The sequence below is a fragment of the Eupeodes corollae genome, chromosome 1 (genome assembly GCF_945859685.1).
Source record: "Eupeodes corollae chromosome 1, idEupCoro1.1, whole genome shotgun sequence".
NCBI classification, from domain to species: domain Eukaryota; kingdom Metazoa; phylum Arthropoda; class Insecta; order Diptera; family Syrphidae; genus Eupeodes; species Eupeodes corollae.
The window spans coordinates 260,510,390-260,536,606 of NC_079147.1; the positions used below are offsets into that span (position 1 = coordinate 260,510,390).

The 26,217-nt window shown below is 33.8% G+C and overlaps 1 protein-coding gene across 1 annotated transcript in view; it reads right to left on the reverse strand.

Moving 5' to 3' along the window:
• LOC129953818 (CD151 antigen-like) overlaps positions 1-25,196 on the reverse strand; it is a 138,983-nt gene extending 113,787 nt beyond the window's left edge. The window contains exon 1 of the mRNA XM_056067302.1: positions 24,547-25,196. The gene's annotated coding sequence lies outside the window, so the exon portion shown is untranslated. The remainder of the gene's footprint in view (positions 1-24,546) is intronic.
• Positions 25,197-26,217: the final 1,021 nt, after the last annotated feature.

The window sequence follows — 26,217 nt, forward strand, 5'->3', positions numbered from 1 at the left end:
CAAAAAATAAAACTCTAAAAAAACACAATACTAACTTGGTTAAAATTTACTTTCGACTCAAATAGCTTTTCGAAAATTAAAAATATTGGCTTCAAACTTATTTTATTTCACAAAAATATTATTTTCGATATTCAGTAATTTGTATACAAAAATCCAACAGTCCGTTTTTTCATAAAAAATAAAATCTACAAAATTTGGTAGAAATTGGTACGAGTACATATAGACAAACTTTTAAGCAAGACAAATCCGAAGACGGGATGGGAAATTATCAGTGTGGGTCGCATCCCAAACTCTTTTTTTAAATTAATTTTGTAAACATATCATTTTTCAGCTTAAGCTGAAAAATATTTTTAGAAAGCAGTTATTTAGGGCTTTAAAATATATAGCGAATTAAATATTTTTTTTAATCAAAAATAAAAAGAATTTAATTTCTGATCATCAATTATTATTGAGGCAATATAAGATCGTTGTATTAATTCTTGAGAAAACTTAATATCAAAAAAAGACACTTATAACTTCCCATCCCGTCTGGCGATTTGTCTTGCTTAAAAGGTTTCTAGGTTTTCGTGTTCTGTTGAAAAAATTGCCAGTTAAATTATTCTAAAAATAGGATTTTCGTACATTTATTTGTAGATTTGCATTTTTTATGAAAAAAAAACTTACTGTTGAAAACAATATTTTCTGTGAGATAAAATTAGATATTCGAGTCGAAAATCAATTTTTAACAAGTTTTAGTACTGTTTTTTAGGTTTTTATTTTCTGTAAGAAAATTGTTAATTCGATTTTAATCACAATTTGACCAGATGTCAAAAACTTTATATTTCTATGCATAAAATTATTTTGGAAATAAGATCATTTTTGTTCGTAAAAGATTTGAGGTGAGAATTATTTTTTTATTTTTCGTAAAGAAACGTAAATGTTAGTTTTAAATAGAGTAGCTGAATTATCTATTCCTAGGATATTACCCGAATATATTTTAAGACTGATTCGCATGCGTAACTCGGAAAGACGAAAATGGACTCGGTTCAGAAATCATATTTTTATAAGAATGTTAAAATTTTGAACGCAAAAATAAAGAACGAGATAGATATTTTTAAAAATACAAAATTGAATAACCTCTTATCCTTTTTGGAAGGTGACAACAATTATTAAAAAAAAATTCAATCACTCCGCCTCTTCGAGTCAATGGCTGTGTTCTTCTTACTCAATCAAAATCATTTACTCTCATCTCATCTCAATGACATTCTGACTGAAAATATTGTTCAAGATAATCTTATTGAGCTCAATTCCTTACCCAGTTACGTAAATAGTAACAACTTTTTTAAAAATAGTTATCTGAAGGAGTTGATTAAACAATTAAAACCAAAAAAAATCATCTGGTTTTAATGGTATGAGCAACAGGTTGCTTAAAGCCTTACCATCAACAGCCATCAAGTATCTTACAATGGTTTTCAATTGTTGTATGATTCTTTCGTATTTCCCACATGATTGGAAGAAAGCAAAAGTTATAGCTATCTGCAAACCTAGTAAAGCCAAGAAAAATCCTAATAGTTATAGACCTATTAGCTTATTAAGTACGGTTGGTAAACTGTTTGAAAAGCTAATCAATTGACGATTACTTTACGTTTGGCTTTAGAGCTAGTTAATCCCCATCTAGTATCTAGTTAAACTACTAGGAAGTTTTTTTTACAAAACAGAAAATCTGCTGACGCAGGCATTGTAAACTCTATTCTTTATGATATAGTTAGTGAAGTTCCACAGGGATCTGTGCTGGGACCCATACTTTTCAACGTTTATGTGTCCGACCTGCCATGGACACAGTGGACGCAAGCACTAAATTTGCTAGGTTTGCTGACGACACAGCACTTTTTTCGTCTAGCAATGTGCTCTTAGTAGTCTACAATGCTCACTTAATACCCTACAAAACTATTTTCATAAGTGGAAAATCAAGGTCAATTGCCAAAAATCGCAAGCTATATGGTTTTCTCCGTGTAGTGTCCGTGGCATGATGGTTAGTGCGTTGGACTGTTATTAGAATTCTCTTGCTGCGAGATTTTGACAAGATTCAGCGATATTGCGACGACTGGAAACTGAAAATAAATGTCCAAAAGTTGGAGACAATTCTGTTCCGGATTCCGTTGGCTAGGGCCACGAGGGATACGTGCAAGAATTGGCACAAGATGGTCATCGTTGATCTCCATAAGCAGCCGATATCGAGCAAAAGTGTAGTGGAGGTCCTATACAACGGGGCTCGAATCAACTGGATTGACAATTTCGTGATAAAACTCGTTCGAGGGCACATTGCAAGAGCTATGTCTTCAACCAACAATTTAATTTTCGCACGCTTGAGCGGCTTTATTCCACCAGAGGAATTTCTCTTCTTGGATAGATGCGGTCTGATACAGGATAGATTGGCAGTTCCGCTATTCTACCACGTCAGACAAGGAACCGTGGATAGGCGACTCCTATATAATCGGGACGTCATGTCATGGCACAAGGCGGAGCAGAGCTCCTTCGGTTCAGTAGGGCTGTGTCCGAACGGGACCGAACTGATAGGGTGAAGCAAGAGAACCAGTTTTGGCGGCTTCAATTAGCACTTGATAGTGGGTAGTCGGGATGTGGTTTTAAGCCTTGGCCTGCTTACATACTTGTTTTATAGTTTTAGGGTTTAGGGTGTTAGTATAAAGGGTTATAGTTTAACTTAGAGTACTGTTGGATTTTTATATAAATATTACTGAATATCGAAAACAATATTTTCTGTGAATTAAAATAAGTTTGAATTTTATTTTCAATTTTTGAAAAGCTATTTGAATCGAAAGTAAAATTTTACCAAGTTTTAGTATTGTTTTATTTTTTGTAAAAAAAACTGTCAATTCGATTTTTTTTAAAATTGTGTCGAATGTTGAAAACAATATTTCTTTTTATTATTGGACATTACTAATAGTTCTGCAGTTATAAACCAAAAATTATCTCCTGTACGGAGACTTTTTGGACGATATATCAATTCTTGCGATATTCAAATCAAACATCAGTTTTTGTAGATTCTTATTTTTCATAAAAACAACCTGTCAATTTTTTTTTTTCTGTAAAATTTTACCATTTTTTGCCAAGATGTTTGAGTCGAAAATCAATTCTTACCAACTTTAGTAGTGTTTTTTTAAGTTTTTATTTTTTTTTGTAAAAAAAACCGTTACTTCGATGTTTTACAAAATTTTACCAGATGTCAAAAACGTTATATAAACTTACACTGAAGGTAAAATTAATTTTTATTCGTAAAATATTCAAGGTGACAACTATTTTGTTTCAGTTTTTTTCGAGTTGAAAAAAAAAATCGTTAACTGAATTTTTTTCAAATCACTTGAAAATGACAAGTTTAATTTTTTTGTTTAATTTTTATTTTTATTTCGAATAGAAAAATAACATATATTTTAATAGCATATTTTTATTTTTGTTCTTTTTTCGTTAAAGTCTTTTTTTTAATTAAGAAAGTGTGACATTTTTCAGAATTTAAATTCTAACTTTTCTTGTGAGACATTGTAATCAGTCTAATACTTTTTTCCATACCTCAAGAACGAGTAGAGATACCGAAATGAGTGGAGTTTCAAACAATTTAGTAAGTGTTTTTTATCTATAGTATGCATTAAGGAACAAACATTTTGAAAGCTTTGGTTTATATTTTTTCTTTTATGACATTATACAGAATTGAAAAAATAAATCAAATATTTTTTTGCGAATAATATTTTACTATCCTAAAAATAAAATTTTTACAGTTGATACAATTTTTAGAAAACCAATTAAAATTTTCTACAAAATATTAAAACCTTGAGAACAAGGAAAGAAGTTGACGTCGAAATGGTAAAAAAATATGCCTTAACCAATCATTTAAATACAATTTTTACAAAAATATAATTATTATTATTATTATTATTACAACTTTATTGATACATAAATAAATTACATAATCAATAATTAAAAATTAAAGCTCTACCTACCAGGGCTTTGAGCTAACAAAAATATAAAAAACCATCAATATTTCAGAATATGTAACATGGTCTTATATAAAAAGAATTAAGCTGTGGAATTCGATAAGAATAGTTATTATTAACCCTAAACAAGGTAACCTATTTAAATTGGCGTATAAATGTGTAAAACTTATTCGGTTATGTCTCTTGGGTTAAGCAAATTTGTATATGTAATAATTGAAATGTCACAACTAAAAAAAGGAGTGCATTTTTAAATGTCATACACAAATAACATCCCTCTTTTAAAAAAGGTCTAAAGCTCATACTCCATAAATATGTACTTCCGTGTCTATTATTTAACTTACGATGTTTGCTTCAATTTTACAAAAAAGTATATGTTAAAAAGACTTTTACAAACAAAGTTATAAAATACCGTCTTAATATCGGACATTTTTGTGTGATTACATCTTCTTTTAAATAGCAATATGAGCGTTCTTAAATTTAAAAGCCCTTTTAATTTCCATAAAAACCGCAATATTTCAAGTCTTAAAAAATTACCTTAAGCTATAATATAGATGTAAATCTCAACAACAAAAAACACATTAGTCAAAAATCAAAATTTACTAAAACCCCAACTACATACCTTAAATTAACCGTGTTCAATACGATTTTCATAAAAAAATTCCTTTTCCTATCAATCTTACTTTGCGAAACAAAAACATTAAGTGTAAACCATTTATAGGGAAAACAAAATGGTCAACCAACAAAAAATATCTTTCAAATTATTTAAATGAGTATTTTCGGTCGTTCATCTCAAAGTTTGTCCCAGAAACAAAAAAAAAACACCAACAAAACCTTTAACCATACCACACTTTAATTGCTTCTTTTACTGAACCAAATTGTCCAGTTCAACGGTTTTAAAAACATACTATACGAACAGCCACTAACTACAAAATGCTCAAAAAGTTTCATTGATGCCTGACCTCCGGCAGAAATTTTCTGTCCGTTCAAAGATCATTAAAGTTATTTGTCTTTTTTTGTTTCTTTTTACTGTCAAAATGACGTTTAAGTTATAAATTGATGCCAATAGGTGTCGCATTCAGAAGTTTTGAAAACAAAATAACAAAAAAAATAAGCTGTCATTAAAATTCAGACAGCTGCTGCTGACGCTGCTGTGTATATTGTGTATAAATATGCATATGCAGGACAAGCGTCCATTACTTAATTGCCTGACTTTTTGGCTCTTGATGTTGTCGTAAAGCGATGGCAAAACCAAACGAATGGCATCATAATTTTTGAAGACTTCAACCATCAATCAAAAATTCTGTAGAGTAAAGCTACAGAACCTCAAAACCAGAAGAAGATGTGTATGTTTTCGCGAGATAAAATTATATATTCGTGTGGACTTCTGTGGTTTCTATACTAAAATGTGAGGATCTTCTCAAGTAAGCTATAAAAGGTTGAAGACTTTAACTAATGTGATGGGATTTATGGTTCGTTGAATAGTTATCATTATTTTAATATCTAACAATAATAAGTAATGTTCCCATCATATAAACTAGTTCAACCGGTTGCCTCTCATCATCGCAGTGTGAACATGGAGAATAAAATAGACAAATACAATTGACTTACAACTTTGCTAATTTTACAAGTCTTGTTGGGGTTTTATACGAAGAAGAACCTAAAGCCCCACAACTGGAGATAAAAAACTCATAAAAAAATCTTAACTAATTTATTTTGATGTTCTTTAGAAACCCTATCATTAAAAATGTTTTCCAAGACACAGTAAGCGAATATTTAATAGAGCTATTTGAACTTTAGGTAAGGTTGGCATCGTTGGTAGATACGTCAAATGTGAAGGCCGACCACAAACTTAGATTAATTTCTCCGAATCATAACAGTGTTTTAATAGGAAGGGGTTTCACAGAGCAGGTTTTAAGGGTTTTAACGAAATGAGAGATAACACGATCAAGAAATTTTCCTTGCAAAATTAAGCTTGTGTTACACATAACGCAATCTTGTAAAAAAAACCTCATGTACATAGAACAAAGGTCTGACTAAAAGTAGCAATGCTGCGATTAGTACAGATTAATCTCCATCACGCCATCATGGCCCCAAACAGTCTGGTACTCCGATTGCATAGAAACAAGGAAGACATCGTCTTGATAAAGGAGCCGTGGGTCTGAAACTCCATCATCAGAGGCCTTAGGACTCCTGGCTATAAACTATTATATGCATCGGAGAAAGGTGAACCAAGGTCATGCATGTTAGTAAAAAATGACTTAAACGTATTTTTACTCCCCAATTACAGCGACAAACACACCACCACCGCTGTCTTAACAACGGATAAAGCCACCTACTGGCTCATATCCTCTTATCTTGGCCACGACAGCCCAATTCCAGGAGACACCTTGAGGAAGGCAATTGCGGACGCGCAATCGATAAAAGTTGGTCTCCTAATTGGTTTGGACGCTAACACGGTATGGGGTAGCTCTGATATAAATGAGAGAGGTGAGTCCTTATTTAAATACTTACTAAGCACTAACCTACCCATAAGTAATATTGGTAATGAACCCAGTTTTCTAACCAAGAATAGGAAAGAGGTACTTGATATTACACTTACCTCTGACTCCACAATCTGATTTCAAACTGGCATGTCTCAAAAGAGAATTCCTTCTCTGACCACAGATACATTCAGTTTGAGCTCAAAGATGTGGCAAATACATCTACGGGTTTTCGCAATCACAAACTGGGAGCGATATAGGGGGGTTTTAGCACAACGGCTTGATCACAACCTTCTTAAAAGATGAACTAGACCTTTCTGTAAATCATCTCACCGAAGCCTTCAATGAATCAGTGAGAACTTCATGCTCTGTAACCATTTTATAGAGTAAAAAGAAACCTCATTGGAGGCGTAAAGAACTAGAACCATTCAGAAAGAGCTGTCGCAAACTCTTCAATAGATCTAAGTACACTAGATCTCCCTCTGACTGGGACTTATACAAACAAGCTCTAAAGCAACATAAAACAGATTTGAGGAAGAGTAAAAGGTCTTCTTGGAGAAATTTTTGTGGTAAAATAGAAAATACTTCAGAAGCATCAAGACTCAGGAAAATTCTCCCAAAAAGTCCAACAATACCCAGTGCTTTAAAAGCAGAAGAAGACACGTGGACTATCACAGATGAAGAATCTCTTAATCTGTTATTAGACACCCACTTTCCAGGTAGATCTAACATACTCAACGACTTAACATCAGAGTCTCAAGCTTCTACAAGCGATTAAGCTGATCTAATAACGCGGGAAAAACTGCAATGGGCCATAGACAGCTTTGATCCATATAAATCTCCAGGACCAGACGGAATCATTCCGGCCGAACTACAAAAAAGCTCAGACATGATAACTCCACTATTGGAAATCATTCTGAAAAGCTGTTTAAGGTTGAGATATATTCCAAAAGCTTGGAGAATGGCAAACTAGTCTTGCTAAAGCAGGTAAACCCTCCCACATTAACCCTTAAGATCTACGTGCAATCAGCCTATCATCCTTCCTTCTTAAAAACTTGGAAAGATTGATTGTAATTTACATCAGACATAACTTAAGACCATGTCTCATTTCCACAGCTCAACATTCTTACTCTAAGGGAAAATCAGTAGAATCAGCACTTCATTCGTTGGTAAGTATTTTTGAATATTCCCTCGAATACAAAGAATTTAACCTAGTAACTTTCCTAGATATTGAAGGAGCTTTCAACAACGTGTTACCAGGCGATCACAACAGCAATGGATAAGCTGAAATTAGAGAAATCACTCATAGATCTTATAAGTCTCATGCTCAAAAGCAGGACAATAACTTCTAGCATGAGAAGTTTTACTACCACCTGATCGGTGAATCGAGGCACCCCTCAAGGTGGGGTCCTTTCGCCTCTTTTATGGAACATGGTAGTAAACGACCTACTAACATTATTGGAGCAGAGGGTTTCAGGGTGATTGCCTATGCTGACGACGTTGCAATATCTGTATCTGGGAAATACCCCCAAGTTCTCTCGGAACTTCTACAAAATGCCTTAAATAGGCTAACAAAATGGGCTAAGCCCACCCAAGATTAAAGGAATACCATTAATTTTCCGACCAAGCTAAATATTTAGGGCTCATTTTAGACAAAAAACTTGATTGGAAGGCAAATATTGATGAAAGAGTCAAAAAGGCTACTGTAGCGCTTTTTACTTGTAAAAAGGCCATAGGATCAAAATGGGGCTTCTCCCCAAAAATAACCCATTGGCTTACACTTCGGTAATCAGGCCGATACTCATTTATGGAGCTGTCATATGATGGACCGCACTGGACAAGATGGTAAATCTAAATAAGCTCATCAAAGTCCAGCGGTCAGCAGGTATGTCTTTTCCAATATGATGGCAGCCAACTGATGTGTGAGGCTTAGAGCCACCACTCAATGGACCAGTAACAATTCTGGACATACTACTATTCTAGACAATTTCAGATCTATCCCAGATCGCTTAGACTCTACCAACTAAAAAATGTTATTCGGTAAAAACTTCCATGTGTCCATCCCTTTAAGATCCTCCTGGGAAGAAGAGAGACCCCTGGAAGACGATGCAGTACACTTCTATACAGACGGTTCAAAAACCTATCACGGAGTTGGAAGTGGTATCCACTCGGAACAACTGAATCTCAGTCTATCCTATTGACTTCCCAATCAATTTATTGTATTTCAGGCAGAAGTAATGGCGATTAAAGAAGCACTATCCTGGCTCAAAGAAAATCTTGCAAGGATATACGAATCTAGTCCACGATTGATGATCATCTCTGAATGAGATGACGCAACAATTTAACATTCACCTCATTTGGGTGCCGGGCCACAGGGACATTCCGCGAAATTGCAAAGTCGATGAGCTCGCCAAAAACGGAACACTTCTGCCTAATGTTAGACAAAAACATAACATAGGAACACCACTTGCTCAATGCAGATATCTTCTTAAACAATATGCTCTAGAATCAACAAACGCTAGATGGTCACAGAGTACCACCTGCCTAGCAACCAAGCAAATATGGCCAAGCATAGACTTAAAGCGGTCAAAAGGCTTGATATCACTAAACAGACAAAGTATCAGCTCTACAATTGGAGTAATAACAGGACACTGCCTCAAAGGAACACATGCTCTGAGGCTAGGGGTCTACACAAATGACTTCTGTAGAAGCTGCATGGACGAGAAGGAAGAGGAAACACTCCAACACCTTCTATGTACATGTCCAGCACTCTTCATTAGAAGGAATAACTTTCTCGGTAATCCCTTCTTCGATAATACCAGTGAACTGGCAACGAATGACACAAAATGTCTCTCTAACTTCATTAAAAGTTCAAAATGGTTTGTTTAAGTTCCCTAACTATTAAGTCAAGTCTAATTATGTTTAAATGACAATTGATCATGTTTCTTAAGTCAGTTTTTAAAGAATGTAGTTTAGTGGAAATGAAGTCCCTTACCTATGTCGTCTAAACTTGCCCAATATTCTTTGATTCTGGTAGTCTAATGTCAAAAGATAACATCTACAAAAGTGACAGCTGCTAAATTAATTGCTCTATTCAAAACCAATACGTTCAATTTCGTTTTAAAAAACATGTCTTGCGAAAGCTTTCACCAATCATTAATACTTTTATTTATATCCGTCATAGAATCCGATGATAAGACTGTGGAGGGAATAAAAAGTCACTTTTGACATTTGTAGAAATGTCAAAATCTTGTGAATTCAAATCCATCAGCAGTTCATTCGTTGGGTTCTGTAAAAGGGATGGTTATGTTCATTAAATCTAAATGCATCCAATTTTAGTTCTTCGACTGTCAATTTTTAGATTTCATCTTAAATTAAATAGAAAATTTATCCCCCGAACATACTTTTTCATAATCACCTACAATTTTATGATGACTTGACTTGTAAGTCATGTACAACGAACAAACAACGATATGTTCTATCGTATAAAGCGGTACTCATATTAAAAACATTTTATCCGAGATTTAATCGATCATTAAAAAAAGTAAAATTTGCAAAATAAATGAGTAGGAGTAACCACCATAGAACCATAGAAGACTCATAAGACAACACTACAACATGATTCCCCCTTCTAGATAGAAACAAAATAAAAAACAAGCTGGAAACACTCATTTCCGGACGTAAACGGTGGTGTGGTGTATCTATACCGTAAAGTATCTTTATGTCTAGTAATTATTATAGAACAATAATTTGTATTGACTTTGTGTGTTTTAATAGCTGATATTTGAGATACCATGTAAACAAGAATCCATACCTTATGTGTGCTGTAAATTCTTTTCTGTTTTTTCGAGGTCAGTCAGCTTTTTCTCAATACTCGTACTCTACAAATTTTATGAATGAAATCTTGAAATAATTCCTAAAACGGAAATCCGCCTGATTTGATTACTCAAATTGATTGGCGATATTTTATATTGTAATTGTTTATTTTTTTACAAACAATAAACAAATATTTCAACAATACGTATCGCTTTCGAAAAGTGGATTCTTCTGTATCCAAATACTTATGTTAGTTGTGTACCTTTACCATAAACTGACAATGAAATCAAAATTGAAATAAACAATTTTGGAACTTTTTGAAACAATAGAGTTGTTAATTTTTTGTTTTGATGGGAAACATGTGTTTTGGGAAGTAATTATTGTTGAAATAAATTATGTTTTACTACAAACATTTAAGGTCGGGGTTATATTTTTAGGTATATTTTTCTATAGACCGCAATGTATCGTTATTAAGATAAGTTTATGTAAAATGAAAAAACATAATTCAATACAATGTTTGGGAATTTGAACGGAACTAAGACGCACAATTTGGAAATTTTAAGTCAAAGAAAAATTGAAATTCACACTAGTTTCAGTTTGAAAACTAAACAATTTTTCAAAGTATCCTCAATATTATATAGTTTTTAATTTAATTTTTTGCAAAATTATTTTGCATTGTATGAGGTTTAACTTAAAGTTGGCAACACTATTTTGATTGGCAGCCATTTTGTCAATTGTCAAAAGATTTATTTTAAGTTTGATTTAGCAATTTTGGTACACACTTTTTTGTTCATCAATTAAACAGGAGTTGTGTTTTCAATAAGACTGCGCAACATGTGCTTAGTTTCATGTTACGGACCCGTAAATTGGCCTCCAAAATCGTGAGATTTAAAGTCACTTGACTATTGTGGGGATATGTGAATTTGCTAGTCTACGCCGATGAACCCAAATCGATTGACTACTCGTTGGACACGTTCACCGCGTTATTTTTGATATAGTGGCACAAATGTTGGAAAAAGTCATCTAAAATTAAACCTCCAGTGAGACTACGTCCAAACCAGCCGTATCGGTCATATGCCATAAATCATATTTCAATTATAATGCTTAAAGATTATGTTTGAAAAAATAGTAAATTTCATGTCAATTTAAAAAAAATCAACATTGTTTTATTCCATTTTAAAGTTCTACACATCTAAAACAATTTCCATTACTTTGACATTAATTTTTTAAATATTACGAGCAACTAAGCTAAATTTAATTTATGGTTATTTTTTGACAACATTTTATCGTTCTTATAAAGTATGTGAAAACTTTATAATTTCATCTTATAGGTTTTTCACACCAAGTCCAAAACCCGGGTTTCGCGAAATTATCGGTTTTGGCCGAAAACCTACATCGAAAACTCAAGTTTTGCCATACATTTTTGGTAAACCACAAGTTTTCGTAAACCACAAGTTTTATATTAAACCTCTCAAAAACTAGTAGCAATTCAAAGTTAAACTAAACAAACAAACCTTTCGAAACATTCAGCGCTCAAATTAATGTAAACAAAACAGCTGATGGCTGCTGTCAAATAAATCTGGTCTTGGTAAGTGATTTTATTTAAACAATTTCCTTACAAAATAAGAATTATTGGTTTTTGTTTTTTTTTATTACAGAATATGGAAAAGAAAAAAAAGGAAACTTTGGGGGAGCTGCGTGGCAACGGACAAAATTGTGGGAAAATTTGCCGACGTCGAGAATAAAAGTTTCAAACTCTGGTTGTTCACTATGGCTACTGGCTGGCGTGACGACCACAAGGACGAGGAAGACTTGCTCATAGCGATGCCAACATCAAGGCTTTGGGCAAGCCAGGCGAGTCCTTAAAGAAAGAAGCCAAAGAGATAGTCATGGAGAAATTGCAGCCCATCATAACAGCTTCATTGATCGCTCTGGATGAGTGTGATTTTGGTACGAATCTGGAACTAGGAATTGACCTTTAGTGCTCCGGCCATAAAGACCTACACGAAATCGTTCAGAATCTTCTAATCCCCGCCTATAAGTTGCTCGGATGGCCACAATGTATGGCGATTCTTAAGGCACATTTGGCCAACAGAAGCAGTAGTCATAAGCTCAGTATTTTGGATTCAATTTGTTGTGAAAGGAGAAGAAAATGTTTTAAATAAAATGAATTTTTATTGTAACAGTTTTGTTTCAGATCAGATTCTATGATATATTTTCTAGACAATTAGCTTGTGAATTAGTGAATTGTTTGGACCGGTTGAAGTAAACTAAGAGGATAGCTGCATTCAAGCAACCTTGTAGTTCTTGTTGGTTCATGTCATGAGCCCATTCCACCTGTCTCCTGAACTTCAGTTGAAAATCTTTTTCTAGACGGGCTAGTGCTACGTTAAAATCAATTTGAATTGGTTAGAATTCATTTTATTTTCACAAATGATCTGAGAAAAACACAACTTTTGACTCATACATTTTTTCATCAATACAAAATTTGACAGCCGGTGTTAAACAAATTTAAATGTCAAATGAAAACGTGTAAATGTTCGGTGTAAATGATTTTCGGGTTTTCGAAAACTTTTTGCCGAAAACCCGGTTTTGGGTTTAGTATGAAAAACCTATAAGGGCTTCTAGGGTGAAAGATTCTTATATATTTATAACAAAATTGCTACTATAGTTAACAAAACATGTTTTTCGAATACAAATATCGGGAATAACAACAGATATTGAAATTTAACTTATTGCACTATATCCAAAATATTGTCTTTTACTTTTAGTACATTTTTAATTTACAACTCACAATTTCTTATAAAAAAACGAACAACAACTTAAAAATAATAAAAATGGGTTTCAACAGAAGTATCTTGAGATCAAAGAAAGTTTTTGACTTTAAAATTGTTGTGTCTTGAACAAAATTATGTTACTAAAAACTGGAAACTTCGATAGACGGACACGAATGGAAAGTTATCAATGTGGGTCGCATTTCAGCTTTTGTTCTTCATCAAAAATTATTTTTTTTTCAAAAACGTCCGATAGATTTCTATGAATTTTTTTTCTTAAGTTGGATTTTTTCAAAACATTTATTTCTTTATGACTTCAATTATAAAGGGTTTTTCAATAAGGGCGGGTAGATGTTGAAATGAAATAAAACAAGTTTGAGTGAGGTATTAGGTGTGTGAGGTTAGGCCAAATTTTTTATCGACTTAAGACCAAATTTGTTTTCATATTTTTTCAATAGCTAAAAGCTGTCTTTGCCGTTAGAATTTTGCTAAGAGTAAAAATAGATGGTAAGTAAATGTAATCAGGAAAGTTACAAGCTACTCATTTGTGTTCTTCTTGCCTTGTACGAAAAAGTCGTAAAATGGATGTTCGAAGTGATTTGATCTATAATTAAGAGTATTTTGTGAATTCTTAAGAGTACGCAGCCAACTGTTATAATACCTGATAATAAACAATTATATAAATTTAGAGGAAATTGTAAGCTATCCAAAAGACAAGTGTGCTATAGTAAAGCGTGTAGCGTGTAGTTCGGATCCCGAAATCAAGTGCCGCTCAATATCAGATAATGAAAGTTTTAAAAATAAAATTAAAACTATAAATAAAATAAAAGAAACTTTGGAAATGTTTCAGTAAAAAGAAGTGGCATACGCGAAGTCTTCAATGAAGTATGTTCAAGGGATTGTTAGAACAGTCTACAGGTAAGCTTCTAATTAAGTGCAAGTGGCATAAGTTTTTTATTTGATTACCAAATGTTTCCAATATATTGTAGCCATTTTTATTATAAGGTTCAATTTGAAAAAGTAAGACGGCAGCTCATGTGAATTCGAAAAAGGTCATTCCCTAAAACTCACTCTACTGCTAAAGATGTTTTGGAATTGTTCAAAACAGAAACCGTAATGAACAGTTTTGGCATGTCTCTATATGCAGATGAACCCTTTAACCGAACCACAATCTTTGAAGATAACTTTAGCTGCTCAGTATTTATGTCACCAACAATATCAAATTTAATTCAAAACCTACGATTCCCCAAGACACTATCTTTTGGATGGCACTTTAAGTGTTGTGTCATCCTCCTCATAGTGCATTTCTCTCATGATATAAAGCACTATAAGGAGCATGTAAGTTTATGTTTCTACTACTGTTTGTGATTTTTATTTTTATTTAATCAAATTCTCAAAAATATTATGTTAAATGTAATGTTACTATTTTTCCTAAGCCCTCCATTATAACTTTCACATTCCGTTTTTAAGAAACAAACTTGTTGCCATTATTTGCTTTCATTACAAAAATTACAACTCAAAATAAAAATATTTAAAGCTTTTATGTCCTATGTCCTCTTTGAGTCTTTATCTTTGGAAATATGTACAAGAACAAAGCAGGTACCTTAAGGTACAATCTTCTTAGGTAATAAAGATAAAGTTTTAAAGTGGCATACGACCAAATTGGCCTTAAGTCACTTTAGAAAGCGACATAAGGCCAACCGCTGAAATTTAGTTTCAAACGCTTTCGAAAAGTGTCATACGGCCAAATTCTAAAATTTGGTCAAATGTCACTTGCCATTATGTCACGGCACCGAGATATTAACATTTTTTTTAATTTTAAAGGCGCATGTATGCCATTAAGTGTGGAATATGACATCATTCAAATGCCCGCATCAGGTTCTTACGGTGACACGGATTCGAGTGGCCCAATTTTCAATAACTCTTCCCCATAGATCCGACTGAATTTGAGCGATGGAATGTGTTATGTTTACCTTTAGGGCATCGGTCGATTTTGGTTTATTTGCATAGACCTGCGACTAAAAGAAACCCCACAGAAAAAAGTCTAGCGAGTCAAATTGCATGACCTTGTTGGCCAATTTACATCCCCCTGCGAGAGTTAACCTTATCCTTAAATCGTTCATGCAAAATGTCAATCGTGGCGTTTGCTGTGTGGCACATAGTGCCGTCCTGCTACTAGACCACATGTCGTCTAGGTCCATATGGTTCAATTAAGGTCAAAAGAAATTAGTTATCATCGTCGTTAAGCGCTCGCTGTTGGCGGTGAACGCATCACTTACGTCGATTTAAAAAAAAGTACGGACCAATTACGCCACCACTGGCCCAAAATCCACACCAAACGGAAACTTTTTGAGTATGCATTATCACCTGGTGAACCTCGCGTGGGTTGGTGTCTTCCCATATACGGCAATTTTGCTTGTAAACACAGTCATTCATCCAAAAATGCGCTTCGTCACTAAAGATGATTTTTCTGGCAAGTTTTCATCTTCCAAACGATTCGATGTCCAGTCATTGAAAAAACGGCGTTTTCTATGATCATGAACTTTGAGCTCCTGGGTCAGTTGCATCTTTACGGGTGTAAACCCAAGTCACAACACAACGACAAGTTCAAGTCTGCGAAAGGCCGAATTCTTGTGCACGGCGATTGTTTACTGAGCGCGTCGTCGTCTCAAACTTTGCCACCACGTCTACCGTAAAATGGGCGGAAAGTGCTAAACGTTTGCATTAACGAACACTCATTTTAATAATACAGTTTGACAGATTTGACAGATGTCACCAAAACAAAATGGTGGCCACGGGGCGCCAAAATCTTTTCTCTAATTAGGTGCACATATTGACTGGGTTGGACTTTGGAAAATGTTCATTGCCATTTTTGTTATGCTCTTAGTGAAAATTAAAATGAGCTCATACTTTCCCTTTTAAGAACTACTTTTTAAATACTGCACCGTTTAGGCACATAAGTCTGATCTTTAATCAACACCTTAAATTTAATTAAAATCCAATAACAAAATAATTAAAATGTTTGTTATTGATTGCAGCATCATCATAAAGATAAACCACGATACAAAAAAATTATGCATTTACTTCCGTGTAGAAGTTCAGTGCTCTTCTCCTGCTCTGTGTCTATATCTGGAACCCAAAAACCACTGCCACCATATCCACCATCAATGTTTATGTTTTTCTCGATGTTATTGATGTTGTGAAAATATACTTTCTACTCAACTCATCTCTGAATCTGGTCTAGAACCACAAGAGACCAGACCACTAGTCCCAATTCCAGACTACTGATACTAATGCATCACCACCACCCTCACTGACTCTCAAAAAATAATAAGCAATAAAGGGAACGTAGTCTGCTGACGTATCTCTATCAAAGACTTCTGTTCGTTGGGTTCGAGTTTGTTTCGCGTTCATTTCGAATCTTCTTAAACTATGGGCGTATTTTTCGCAATCGTGCAACGCGTGCACTGCACTGGAACTGGATTTCATTCTTCTACGTTTTGCTTCCCTGTATTGAGAAATCATTTGAAATTAGTTATTTGTTTGTTTGTTTTTATTCTTTGTTCAGATTTAATTAAATTTTTTTCTAACCACGTAATTATTGTGGTTTCTCCATGTTTCTTGTACCTTCTCTCGTACTGTTTGTGTTTTTTGGCCGATCTCAAAGTCTGAACCAACATAGAACTTAGGCTTTGGAGGAAGTTGTTTTCGTTTAGTCTCTGAACTTATTGACCATAAATGAAAATTCCAAGTGGTATATTTTTCGTTTTCCCAAAAAGAAACAAAAATAATAATTAAAAAACCAATCCAATTCAAATTCAACTCCTCTTTCGGATATCATCTCTATACAGCAGAGCAGGCTATATAAGCATCACTTCAAGACTTTATACGTTCCTATAAGTATTCTTCTATAGCTATTAAATTGGAGCAATGTAACGCTGAGTCTCGTGTACGTTATTTTCTTTTTTTTCGGTTGTTTACAGAAGATAAGTGCGCTTCCGAGACTATAGCTTAGGTTTATAGAGATGTGTACCTATGATGCCATCACAGGAACAGGAATGCCATGATTTCAGCATCAGATTTTAGGTGCAGATGCAAATGATTTTTGTTTACGAATCACGTAATGGAAGCTATTTTTGAAAAACTTTTTACATTCGGTACCTAAGATAGTTTCCTCAATTATAATTATTCGAGCAGATGGTGAGAAACAAGCCGGAAAAATAGTTCAAATATTTTAAGTATTTTTTTTGTGTGTTTTTTCGCGCTCGTAAAAATTGTTTGAATTAGTATAAAGTTGGTATTTTGAACTTTTTTGTTGTTGTTGTTTGTTCGCCTTCAAGTAGTAGAAGTTCTAAGAAAATATTTGTTTATGTCTTCTCTATTGAAGTCTTTGACCGAAATAAAAGATTTGCAATCTTTAAAATGCTATTTAGTTTGCACCAAGCACCATTTTATTAAACTTTTGATCTTTATGTCGGTTGATTATTTGATTTTATGTTATTTTCTAGGAAAATACTAAACGTGTGAGTGTTTTGGGCTATGGATTGATGGATTGGACACGGATATAGTACAAGTTATTTGTTTTACTCCAATTTAGATCAGATTTATTGAGAATTTTATTGTAAGATCAAGATTTTAATAAAAAAAATCTTTTTTGTTACCAATGGAACGCGATTGAAAATAGATGTGTTTGTTATTGAATCAGATTGCTTTATTTATTTAGGTTAAATTCTTGTGATTGTCAAATTTCGATTCTAGTTTTTGTTCGAATCTGAATAAAAAATCACATACTTCAAATTGAAGTGCGACTCATTTTGACGTGTCATCGAACTTTTCAATACAAAATCAAAAATGTTTACTTCACTTCCTTTTTTCTGTTTAACGATCGAGTGAGAGCGAAATAATACAATAAGATTTCAAAAACTCAGTTCTTAAATTTTGTTTGCAAATTTATTTTAAATCAAAAATAAATCAATTAATTTGGTCCAATGGAAAACGCAAGAAGATAAAGGGTGTAAATCAAAAATGAGTCCAATTATTTTTTCAATACAAATCCCTCTAGGCGCGGTGAAAGTTACAATTAGATCTTAGGTAAATTTTGTTTTCTTAAACTTATTAAGAAAATAATAAAAAATTATATCTTAATCTTATGTGGGAAGATTGTTTTCCTTTTATTGATGCGTATTTTTTTAGGAAGGTATCTTTCGTTTGAAATACATTTATATATTTATGTGGAAACAATAAACGTTTGATTTAAATCGATCGTTAAAAATTCTCAATTCCAACCCACATAATCGAATTATGACCTTTGTCAAACTGTCAAAATAAAAGTCGTATAAAACAATACAAAGAACAAATTTTGTTTTTGTTAATGTTTCTTAAAACGCCACCGAATATAGTATCTTTTTATGCTTCTCATGCAAATGAATTGATTTAGTAGATAAGATTTTTATTATATTGACCCATGTCATTGATGATTTATTATATTTTTACATAAAATAACTATAAAATTTGCTGGTGGTCTCTAGATTGAAATTTAAATTGAACAGAAGGAATTTTCTAATTAGGTACAAAAATCTTAGAATTATGTTTCGCTAAATAATTTTTGTTTATATAAAAACAGTAATGGTCTAGAATTTTGACATTTTGACGTATGAATCGATTATTTGGTGAACGATTAGCAGCTGGGAATAATCAAAATCCACTGTTGTGGATTGGAAGGCTAAGTTTGACGATTCCTTGTTGATCGAGTTGAAAACTAAATTCAATACACATTTCTTATTTAAACTAATTAATTATCGTTTGTTATACATTTTACGAGGGAATTTTAAAAGATTGAACTGTAAAAAGATTTCATTTTTCTTTAGTTTTTCTTTTAAAATGTCTACCAGCTGTCAAATGTGAATTCGTTATTAACATCAACTGAACGAGTTTCAATCATGTAATTCAAGATTCGTTAAAATTTAAATGTCACATTTGACACTTCCCTATTCATTGGGCGGTGATTACACTAAATCCTTTGAGAGATTGAGATTTTATTATTTTATTCCTTTTCCACTCATTTGTAAAAACTGTCAGTTTTAATTTCCTTATGTCTCCTTTTAAACATTTGAACATGTTATTTCAATAAGGTGCCATCTCAAAAGTATACAATACAGTTGTAAGTTTCTCACTTGATGGCTGAAGCTCGTGAGAATGATATGCCAAAGCATTTGTCTTTCTGGCGCCTTTCATTTCCTAAAAAAATCATTTGAAATTTAGAGCTATCTGCCTTTATTGTTTTGTGCTAACTTACTGACTTAGTTAAGGTGGCGCTACATTCCTGTGTGAACTAGGGCCTCACCCAACAAACTTCTCCATCTAGCTCGGTCCCTAGCTAGATGTCTCCAGTTTCGCGCTCCAAGTTGGGTGAGGTCACTTTCCACTTTTGCGCGCTACCTGGTGATTGGTTTCCATGGGCTCTACGTGACCCAGCCATCTTAGTGATTGGACTTTTACCCTTCTTGCTAAGTCTACGTCGCTGTACAACCCGTACAGCTCGTCGTTCCATCTTCTCCTTTACTCCCCTTCTATGCATACGGGACCGTAGATCACATGAAGAACTTTTCTCTCGAGCCGACCCAAGATGCTTTCATCCACTTTTGTCATAGTCCATGCTTCTGCACCGTAAGCAGGACGGGTATGAAAAGGGTCTTATAAAGCAACAATTTGGTCCCTCGAGAGAAGGCCTTACCACTCAATTGCTTTCTTAGTCCAAAGAAACAGCGGTTATCAAGAGTTATTCTGCGTTTGATCTCAGCGCTGGTGTTGTTTTCTGCGTTTACAGCGGGCCTAGATAGGCGAAGTCCTTGTCTACCTCAAAGTTACTTCTGTCGATGGTGACGTTTTGTACTTTGTTTTGTCTTATTAACCTTTAAACCGATTTTTGCCGTCTCTGCCTCAATACTCACAAAAGCCCCATTGACATCACGCTGAGTTCTTCCGATTTTTTTAATGTCATCGGCATATGCTATTAATTGGACAGACTTTTGAAAGATAGTGCCTCTAGTGTTGACGTGTGAGCTCTGCACTATTCTTTCAAGCACGATGTTAAAGAAATCACATGACAGTGCATCACCTTGTCTAAGACTTTTTTTGACAGCGAAAGGTTCTGTTAAGTTGTTTCCAACCTTCATGGAGCAGCGTGAATTCTCCATGGTCATCCTGCACAAACGGACGAGTTTGGCAGGGATGCCCAAACTATACATGGCTCTATACAGCTCGTCCTTGTAGATGCTGTCATATGTGGCCTTGAAATCGATGAAAAAATGTTGGGTGTCGATTTGGTGTTCTTGAGTTTTTTCCAGGATCTGCCGTAATGTGAATATTTGTTCGACTGTTGACTTTCCTGGTCTAAGACCACACTGATAAGGACCTATCAGGTTGTTGACGATGGTCTTTAGATCATATTACGGCAGAGAAGATTTTATTGACGATATTAAGTAGACTGATTCCTCTATAGTATGTGCAGTTTAGAGCGTCGCCTTTTTTCAGGATCGGGCAAAAAATACTGAGGTTCCATTCATCGGGCATGCTTTCATACGACCATATCTTGCAGATAAGTTGGTGCATGCCCCTAACCAACTTATCTCCAGCTGCTTTAAAGAGCTCGGCATTCAAACCATCCGCTCCAGCGGCTTTATTCAGCTTCAGCTTAGATATGGCAACCTTTACTTCGTCTAAGCCATGGTGAAAAGGGATTGTTGGCTTTCGTCGTCTATGTTGAATGGATCATCCTGCCTGACTGCGGAATTCAGTTCGTCGTCGCCGTTATACAGTTTGAATAAATGGTCCTTCCATATCCTCAGCATTGACTGCGATTCCACTATGATGTTTCCACATTCGTCTTTGCAGCCTTCGGTTCTAGGTTTATGTACCTGTGAATTTCGTTTAACCTGTTCATGAAATTTTCGAACTTCATCTTGCTTTTAAACCTCTCAACATCTTCGACCGCACGCTTCTCATGCCCTCTCTTTTTCCTTCTGAGAAGTCAGTGTTCCTCTAGGGTCTTCTGCTCATAGAGCTCATTAGCAGCTCTCGTCCTTTTATGCAGCGCCGCTTTTCGTGCCGACATTCCTCATCAAACCAGGGGTTCCTTGTTGGTGGCTGTTGGTCTTGGCAATGTTGCCACTGGTTGTTGATACATTGTGTTGGCTTCATAGAACTTCGAGAGAGGTTACTTGTAACTCGGTCCGAAAAGGATTTTGTGATTGTTGGCGATTGTAGCCGTTCGATGTTTCTCCCACCGATTCCCTGTTTTGCCTTGGGTCTGGAAACCCGAAGTGCTACTTTGACTACAACGAAGTAGTGGTCCGAGTCGATGTTACCTCCTCGGAAAGTTCGTAAATCCATAATGCTGGAAGCGTGCCTGGCGTCGATCGCAATATGGTCAATCTGGTTGACGGTAGATTGATCTGGAGAAGTCCAAGTTCCTTTGTGGATATTGATGTGTGGAAAACGGGTACTGTGCATACTGAGCCTTAATCCGTTGTCGGAAGTGTTGCCGTGAAGGCTGTTTTTCCTAATAATTTCACCAAATATGTCTTCCCCTCCTAGCTTGGCATTAAAATTGCCCTGGGCGATTTTATAGTAGTTAGGACACTGCTCAAATGTTTTGTCTTAGACCTCGAAGAACATATCTTTGGTGTTGTCATTTTTCTCTTCTATGGAGGCGTTCGCGCATATCAGGCCAATGTTGCCGAATTAAGCCTTGATTCCGGCACGTGGTCTGTTAAGGGACCTAACATTCTACGTGCATATCTGAAGCTCGTTGTCCTTAATTCGTTTGAGTAGGTTGTCAACAGTAAATCCGTCCGTATCCGAAGTTTGTTAGTGCTTCGCAATTATGATGTTCTTACGTGGCCAGGAAGTCACTCCTACGGCTCAACCCCCTACCTGGAGGGCCAGATCCTTAGTATAACTCCAAGGACGGGGAGCCGGATAAACCGTTCTTTAAAGGCCTGGGCTCCGAATAAGTCGTAGAACTGTATACGCCAACGTTGATTCCATCTCGGGAGTTCCGCCGCTGCCGTCTGGATAAGGAGAGGTGCCTTAGTGGAAACACCTCTCCCCACCTCTCTTGTTTGCTGCCCTCAACCACTTTCCACTGGGGTTGGAACCCAATCCACTGTTGAGGTACTAGGCAGCCGATGTTCACTACGGGGAGGTGAGAGTATGAGTTGATAGAAAGAGGTGGGTTCTTAGAAAAACCTGTGGACGCTTGTGTCCTCTTGAATGCACAATTCTACCATTTGAACAACTGTACTAAGGACTTTAGAAAAAATGTTGGCTGAACAGGTAGAAGAAGATTTGAATTTTTTAATTATGTTCGAAATATAGGGAAATGTCAAAAGTTTCAATTCGACTATTTGGACCGACCTTTCCTATGGGAAATTAATAAGCTTATTTTTCCTTTTTATTTATTTTCACGGAAAGCAAAATGTTTTGAGTTTGTCTTATCTTCTAATAATTAAATAATGAAATAAATAATTCTTGTTTATTTTTAAGAAATGTAAAAAAAATCTTTAGATAAATAAGAATTCTCGAACCTATTTTCAGAGATTAGATATTTTGAAAAAAGGCCAAAAGTGTAACCCCGAATATGAATAAAAAAATGTTTTTTAATTCTTTTCACAACTACAAATATGTAAATACTCCATTTTTGATAAAAAAAAATAATTCAAAATAAATCATTAAGTTCACATTAAATCATTGTTTATTGTTTACCTTTCTATACATTTATTATACGCCAAAACTCTTTCTGTTATCTTATTTGCATATAAAACGTATAAAATATTGTCATCTTTTCCACCTACGCATATGTGCTCTTTACATATAAATAATATCAAAGCTTATTTATGGAGATAACCAAAAAAAGCTTAAAAAATCACGTTCTGTATTAAATATGACCATGAAACTAAAAACAACAACACTAACATCAAACGAAACTACATATCTAAACTCTATAGAGTTTTTCAAAAAAAAGTAAAAACACCATTTCCCCTTATTAACATAATCATTTGTGTCTATCAAATGCAGATCAGATCAGAAATCAGACAAAACTGAAAAATAGTCCACAACACCTTTAACACCCATCATAACATTAAAAAATAAAAATAAAAAACGCTTTCTTTTTTAAGAATATTTAAATTTTAATTATTTATTTTGGTATACGTTAACATTTTCATAGTTCAGCATTCGATTGACGTCAGACAATATATCTACATCCATTTTAAAGAACGACAAAAATGTCAACCTACACACTTCTCAATCAGCAAAATTGAAGACCAACAAGAAAAAACACATTCAAAATTTAAATTCCTAACTATACCTATCAATTTAATCGAACGAAGCCGGTGAAACTTTTGATTGATTATAAACAATTTTGTTAAGCCTTTGGGTTTCGTTTTCGAACGACAATAAAACATTTGTCATGTTTTTATCGAAGTGGCACTTATTGAACGAAAATGTCATGTTGATGATGGCAAAGTGACTTTTTGAAATGCGAGTAAATTTTTTAGTTTATAGAAAATATTATTAATGCTTTTGGCGAGTAGATGTCAAGAGATGAAAAACTTAATTATCTTTGGCATTGTTGTAATGAACCAATAAATAATAAACCACTTTGATACAAATTTAATAAAAGGCTTCAATTATGTCATACAAACTTACTTCTTTTCCAATACCAAAAAGCACTATAAGAAGCAAGAGGCACAACTTAAAAATTTCGACATTCTAAAAATTAATAAAAAGAAAGCCATTTCGTTCAACTGGCAGCACTTTTTCTAGTGTCGGTAATTTTTGACATTCAAATTTATTTCCTCTGGTTTTTGGAACGTGTCCTGTTATTGGATCTGTTTGTTTATTTTCGAAAATTTAATTTTGTAAGCCCTAATATCCTGCTATTTTTTAAGCTACTCATTTTAACATTTCACCATTTTATCTCACTCCAAATCGATAGTTAAAAAGAGTTAAAGGTGAAGTTAAAATAGACATTTTTCAACTTATTTAAGCATAAGCGGAAGAAGAGAGCGAGATTAAATGATTAGAAGTCAGAATAAGCCACCTCAAAAAAGTTTAATTTCAACACCGTCTTTTACAGAACCTTGGACATTGATTGTTCAAAAAACCAATTGACAATATTAGAAAGTAAGCAAACAGAGTTATACCAGTAGTTAATATAAGAGTCCCAGTAGAGATAAAGTAGTTCTACTTAGGTACTGTTTGATTAAAGTTTTTTGTTTGGAAACGAAACACGTCTTTATTTTAGTTTGTAGTTATAGTCATTAAGTAATTATTATTCAATTCACATTTGACTAAATAATAAGTATTACAAATGTATCTACATACATATTTATGTCAATATGTACACATATATATATTATAATAGAGAGATACACTTGTATAGATTAGAAAAAATAAATGAAATAATGTTTAATAATGAATACCAACCTTGAACTCCTTCCTCCTCTACAATGCCTCTGTATAGCTTTTTGCAAATAAGTTCGATATAGTGCGAATATAATAAATCTATTTAATAACCGAACAGCAAACAATTTAATTGAATTCGCAATTTGTAGAGTAAGAATAAATAATTTAATGAAAAAACGAGATAGAGAATAGAGATCTTGTTATGAGTTTTGATTAATTGACTGTACGTCAAATGATTCTATTAGAACTGTCAACACACAGTTCTTATTTAATTTTAATTAATAAAACTTCTAAGGCACTTTTATTTACATAATTATTATGGATGCATATTAACTGATAATGAAAAAACACTTGTTATTGCAAACAAAAGAAACTTTAAATATACCTATTGGTAATTTTTTTTGAAAGAAAAGTTAAAGACAAAACAAAAACTTGACAGATAAAACCACTTTTTCGTTAAAGTTAAATCTTTATTCATCAGGTAATCAATATTTTAAGTAAACTCTCAAATTAAAATTCACTTTAAATCGAAATCGTTAATAATGCACTTTAAAAAACAACCAAGAAGGCTTTGAAACACACAAAACCGTTACACCATTGTCGTAGGTGATTCCGCTTGAAAATTGATTGGTTTGGTTATACCGAACCATGAACCAACTAAGCTCAATGAAATTTTTCGTAAGACTGAATAAAGGAAACGCTGAGAGAAATCGACGAGGGCAAATATAAACAGAAACAGAGATTCTGAAAAGCAGAATAGAGAAATTAATTAAACTGCGTTACCGACACAGTTTATTTTAGGTGGAATACTATGGTATTGAAAATGTAAACAAATGAAAAACGTGGGATTGAATCCGAACAGCTGTTTGTTCATTCGGTCATGTGTTGTGTCGCTGCCGGTTGGTAAATGAATTGATGAATAGTAATAGTGACAATGATAACAGGTTTTTGTTGATGCAGCATGTTTCTGTTGGGTTATTTCCGGAAGTGAAGATGTTGTAGACATTTCTTTTTTAACGACTGTCCGTTACTTTTGTCAAATTTGTAAATGGCAAAAAAATGGTTTTGACTTTAAGAAGTTAATAGTGGATTTTAGTAGTTAAAATTTTGAAAAATAACATGAAACGAGTTCAATTTGAAATACAAATTTGTTTATACTTCATTAACAATTTGTATTCAGTTTAAATCGTTTTTGAAGGTTTTGCGCACTAACATTTTACTAGTTAGCGATTAGCTTAATATTTATCAAATTACTAAAGGACTCCAAAATTTTAAACGTTTCTTTTTGTTTTGCTAACTAGTGAATTGATAATTGCCTTTTATTAAAAAAAAACGAGCATCCAAACATGTCTAAAAAGTGACAGTTCGTGAAAATAAACAAACCAAATACGCTTAAACGGACCTATTAATTTGAATGTTCAAACTGTTGACTGGACCATTCCATCTACAGCTCTTATAAGAGCAGATGACATGTGTCATATGGATTAAGAAAATTGCTAAAAGTTAAAGTAGTCATTCCCTGATTTTAACTTTAGAAAATTGTTAAGAGACAGTAAGATGTAAAAATCGTCTAAAACTAGGTCATCATATTTTAAGCTTAGTTCATTGCTAAAAATGGCTTTAACATTTAACTTCATTGGTTAAGATTTTGCGCCATTATTTTAAATATGGTGAAATAAAATATATTTCAAT